Below are 6,178 nucleotides of genomic sequence, written 5' to 3' on the forward strand. Positions count from 1 at the left end.
ATTTTTCAAGCACTTTTCAGAATTGGAATGAAAACATCCTGGTGCCAAATGTTAAACTCTGGACTATAATGGCTACATGACTAATCATGACGCCCTGATGTTTACACAGTGTGTAAACAAATGTGTAAATAAATACCTGTTTTCATGCCGATATATTTTTTTTGCCTCTTAAACAAAGAGAGACATGGTATTATGCATAAATATATAAATTAATAAAAATTGTACATTTCAATAAAGTCATACGTTTTGTTCATTTCTTCTCTCTCTCCCTCCCTCTCTCTCTCCCTCCCTCTCTCTCTCTCTCTCTCTCACACACACACACATCTAATTCTGAGCTTTTACACCAACAACAATAATTTCTTTGAATATTTTTGCTTGCTGTTTCTATCCATATTCATAGAGTTTTACCCTGGAAAAAGGTTTTAAATTTCCAGGTCATTCCAGTCTTACACTTTGCTTGCAACTGGGACAGGAGCTTAGTACCCTTGAAAGAGACTGTTTAGCAACTGATTAGTAACTCCAGGTCCTTCGTTTGGCAACGTGATTCAGCCTTAGTTTGTCAAATACAGAGACAATAAATTAATAAGCATTAAAGTGCGGTTTATGGGTTGGGGTTTCTGCAATGTTATCAACGTGTAAAAACTCATCTTCAGAACCAATGTCTGCTCGAAATGGTGATCTGCACCAAGTAATCTACTTTCAGCAGTTATCACCGGTTATTGCACCGTAAACTGCAGAAAATACGTGCAGAGTTGCTCTGTCTGCCTTTACTAACGTCGGCTCCTATGGCGGAGGGATATTTCAGCTGGATACACTCAAATGTAGTGCAGGCAGGCCTCATAATAACCCCTATACGGCACTTATTTTAGAGCCCAAATAAGCGATTTCACTTTCAGAAACCTGCCCAAAAAAAACGCAACACGTGACTCATGAAATTTACAAGCGCTTTTAGAAAAAAGAAGCCCATAGTTGCATGTGTCCGAGGGTAAAAGAAACTTCGCGCTCACGCAGCGTGGGTCTGTTTTGCTACAGTTTTCTAGCACTCTTGAAACTACGGAAAGCGCCGAGGGTAAAAGAAACACAGTCCGGAGAGCACGGCGGGGGGAAAAACATTAGGGAACGGTGTGTGTGTTTTGACGCGCGATTAACGGCGACAAAAAAATTGTCGGCGTTAAAATAGGTTTACGTTAACGCCGTTAATAACGCGTTTAACTGACAGCACTAATATATATATATATATATATATATATATATATATATATATATATATATATATATATATATATAGTTGATAGTTTATTTATTTATTTATTTAACAGGTGTTGTGCACAATTCTGTTCCCCTGTGAAAATCTGCTTCCCCTGTGTCAGGAATGCGCTTTGCAGCCGTTTTCCCGGCGCTTCTAATTGATTTCTCGGTAAAACAACTCAAATAATCATGTCAAGGTTGTAACAGTCAGTTTAATCGGCAGCTGTTTACAAAATTGTAAAATAAAAATAAATAAACGAGGTCTTCTTACGCTGTTTTGTGTTATTTTAAATGGCAAGATAAACGGTCTTTTTCCAACTTTTGTCACTTTAACCTGACAAATAAAAGTAAGCCATAAAACACTATTCCAGCACGTAGTGTGTATTTATGATTTTACATTGCTCATACAGGAGGTCGGGATGGCTGATAGCAGGACACAAACATTATGGCTGTTTCTCAATTCACGAGAACGTGAGCGCGTTCTAATGAATTGAGAAACAGCCTAAGACTTCCTGAAAACACAAGAGTGTAGCCTTCCCAGTACATCCCTATGTAATGTAAAATATGACAGTTTACTGGATTAAGGAAATTTCTAGTATACTACATGCTATCACACATAATTTTTGAGAATTTAGAAACATTTGCTCTTTATTTCCTAAAGTTTTCGGGAGATGTCTGAAAGACCTCGTTTATTTATTATTATTTTACAATTTTGTAAACAGCTGCCGATTAAACTGAATGTTACAACCTCGACATGATTATAGGACTTGTTTTACCGAGAAATCAACTAGAAGCGCTGGGAAAACGGCTGCAAAGCTCGTCCCCGACACGGGGGAAACAGATTTTCACGGGGGAACAGAATTGCGCACAACACTGGCCTACGAAATGGCGGCGGCCGTACAATCCATCCAGAGACCACGCCAACAACGCCATCTTCTTCGTCAGGCTGGAAACCAATTAAATGAGAGTGGTATGAATAAAAATCAAACGCAAGTCACAGTAACATTAAACAAGGAAGGAGAAACAGTAAAAACAAATCTCTTACACACAATTTCGTCTTTATCAACATCGTGTAAATCTGGACTTGCAGATATTGCTCCAAGCAAATAGGAGGTCTGGAGTGTGGTACTGGAGTCTAACCTTTCCTAATTGCAAACAAATAAAAACAAACTGTTTATTACACAGTCTGATTATTACACTCCATTCCATATCACATGACACTACTGTTTTGGGAATAATTACACACAGAGAATACATTCAAACAATATTTCATTATACACATATGTGTATACACAATTTATGTAGACAAATGATTTCGTCCTACACCTTTTGTGAAAACATTCCCAAGAGCCATAATTGACAAAAAATCAATGCATCACACCTGTTAAAATACAGCTGGCTGTGATTATACACCTGGCCAGTGGGTGGTTCCGTGTGCACATGAAGCTCCAAGAAATGAACCCTTTCTCGAACCAGTTGGCTCAAGTGGTTCAATGCCTCATGAGGCTTCATCTCACCATCACTAGTCCAAGATCCAGAACTCTCCTTGACATTTACAAATGATATGCCTGTCGAGGGACCAAGCAGTACACCGTGGAGGACACAGGTGTTGGATTAAAAAAGTGGGTTTTATTTACCCAAAAACACCAAAAATGTTTAACAAAGTTAGAAATCTAACCAGCATTCCAATAAAAGAGGTTAACTCAAAATACTGAACTCAGACAGACACAAACCAAACTGACCTAATGAAATGACACACAAGGGCCCTTATATACTGGTTTAGCTAAACCATAGACACACAATAGGGGAAAACAAAATGTCTGCCACATAACTACTAACTCAAACAATGAAATAAACCTAAAACACCCCCTAAGACTCCCCCACTTGGCATGAGGCATTTGGTTCAGTCCAATGGGGCCATCAGCTGCACTCCAGTGATCCGGCCCTTAGCCATACCTTTTGTCCATCCGGAAGGGGAAGCCAAACACCAAACACCCATGTAACTCAAACAAAGAAAAAGAGTGTTAATAGAACACAAACTGAATTGACCTTGCAGTGTTAATATGTGTGCACTCCATATAAACATTGTAAGGTGACAGAGGAACAAACTAAGAAATATAATTAAGGATTATTTAAAGTAATAAATATAAACTGAATTAAAGTGAATTAAAGAGAAAGCAAACTGTTGTGGGGTGTGCTCTTACCCTGTGTGGCTTGCCATCACAATGCTACTTTCAGAAAGCTCATCTAGCAAGCTTATCAAGCTTATAAAGTCTTAAAAACGAAATGAAAATTGTAGAATGACATGGGCCTGATGGAAGTTAGGGATAATGTTCTGAGTTTTCCTTAAATAGTAAAGAAAGCATAATATTCTATTTAATAACATAACTTATTTGCCTAATAGTTGGGATACACCACGTAGGAAATATTTTGGCTTGTTACTCAAATTTGTGAAAATGTTTGAAATAATAAATATGATGCTTTATTAATTTAACATTCTATCCACCCTTTTGCAGTGGCAACTTCAACTGCTACAATTTACATATTTGTTTTCTTTTGCTGCACAGACATTATTCTTGTCATAAGATGGAGCTAAATTTTCAAAAACTTTGAAAAGAAATGCTGAGGCCTGGCTGCTCCCTGCAAAGGTGACAGGCAGGATGGCTGAGGCTTGGTTTGAATCCAGGAGACTGGCTTGGGTCATGCACAGGTGGTCAGAGCTGAAAAGGGCAGACAGATCCTCAGGCATGGTAAGCCTAGTTTTTGTGTTACAATCCAGACCATTGTCCAAAAAACAGAAGCTTTGGTAAGAGTCCGACAAGGGATAGGCAAGACAGAAAAATTGAGAGACTTGGTAATCAGGTGTGAAAGAAATGCTGGTCATCTACAAACCAAAGCCTTTTCAGTAGTCTGGCACTGTCTGCAGGAGGCTTATAAAGAGCTTCGTAAAGTGCTTTGGGGTCGTTGGACTTGATAAAGCACTATACAAGTGCAAGCCATTTATATATTGCTGTTGTCCTTAGGCATGCACTTATAAAATAAGAAACGTATAAACAGAGCTTCTTCTCAACAGTGGATGTAGAACAAGAAGGCTGGTCAAAAAACCAGCAGAAGCCAAGCCCTGCACAGGACTCCAACTGCAGCTGATAACACCAGCGGAGACACAGCACTGCAGAAACAAACAGCAGGTTTAGCGCTTGCAGACCCACCAAATTGGTTGAAAAACCGCACCATGATCTCAGATAAGCAGATCTCAAAAACACAGCAATACAAACAGCAGACATGCAGCAGGAGTTACAAAGGCGCACACTGCCTCCTGCCCAACTAGATAGACGTCTGCCCCATCCATCAATCAGTGGTGTGGTCCGATCAGAACCTGGCGCACACAGAGTAGAACTGTGGAACACCATCTCACCAGAATTGCAAAATGGAACAAAATAACTTGGTTTATTATTGTTTTGTTTACAGTTCAGCTTGGATTTTATTTTCTGTGCAGCATAAATTTACTGTACGCTCAGCTTCGACGGAACAGTGGCGTCCATGGTTGCGCACTGAGCGGCTGCATCCAAGCCTTAAATATCCCAGTGCAAACCAAACCACTGGACTCAGTGGTGTGAAATGTGGGGCTGCTTTTCACTAGTATGGCTCACCCCTAAGCTCCAGTAAAATGAAGCATACAGATAATAAAATAGGTTTTTGTAATGTTTTCTTGTTAAACGTGTGGCGAGTCCTTTTACTGCTGTCAATAAAACTGTGATCAGTTTGCTTTTTCCTGATCTCTGCATTAAAGTGAACTGCTACAATATGTTCTCAAAACATAATAAATTGATTGAAAGAACATCAAAACATAAGATAACGTTAAAAAGATTTTTTCTGACTTTATCCATAACCTTGCATGACAAGTTCTCTTATAAATAACTTAAATTTAAATGGTGTCAGGATCCCCAGGGGTGTTATTACTTATATTAGCTCCATGGGGATCCTGCTGTCTGTTCTTGTGCACTTTTGTATTGTCCATCCCTAGATCCTTATTGTATAATTTCTGTTCGAGGTTTAGGTTAATTACATTCTGGTATCTGCTAGAGCTGGTTTCTGTTAGATTATCTTCCTATTATTTTGCTATTCTGTTAGGACCCTATTTATCTTTTCCTACAGCCTAATTTTATTACTCAGTTTACCTGTGGCTAACTATCTGCCTGTTGTTTACCTCCATCTCTTCAGCCCACTCTGTCTAAAACATTGTCAGGTTCTTCGTCTTCATTCGTGAACCTAACCTGATTGGTTTCATCCATGCTATGTTTCTGGTTCCTGTCATCCATTTTATTTTGTAAGCATTCTTTATTTAATAAATCATTCTCCATTCATCATGCGCCTCCGTAGCTCTTCCGGTCCAACCACAACCTTGACATACGGGGTATTTTATTACCAACCTTTGTATTGTGCCCAACGTTTTTATTGCACTTTCAGGTTGTAAAATTTTCAAAAAGCACAGCAATCAAATCATTAATGCTGAATAAATGTTGCACTAATGGCTTTAAAAACATATAGACAAAAGTCTTACATTTAATGTAAACTGTGTCAGAAACTAGAGTATATTATAAATAACATTAACTTTGTGTGCATTTTAAACCTTGGTATATCTGTTGTCGTGGAATGTTGTTTTTTCACCATGCCTCTTTGTCCAACTTGCTATAGATGGCAAACAGACAGAAGCAAGACAATAAAGGAAGAAATATAGGCTAATTGAAAGTGATCAGACAAATGTAGATTTTAGGGTTTTCCAGCATTCTATGGCACCATAGAAATTTTATTAGAGAAAAACAAATCAAGGCACTAAAAGAGCAGTGGCACAGACAATGTTCCCATGTTATAATAAATATAATACAGTTCATTTTTAACATAAACAAATCACCTCCTCTACCATGACTTA

This window comes from Fundulus heteroclitus, chromosome 3, assembly GCF_011125445.2.
Source record: "Fundulus heteroclitus isolate FHET01 chromosome 3, MU-UCD_Fhet_4.1, whole genome shotgun sequence".
In the NCBI taxonomy this organism is placed as follows: Eukaryota; Metazoa; Chordata; class Actinopteri; order Cyprinodontiformes; family Fundulidae; genus Fundulus; species Fundulus heteroclitus.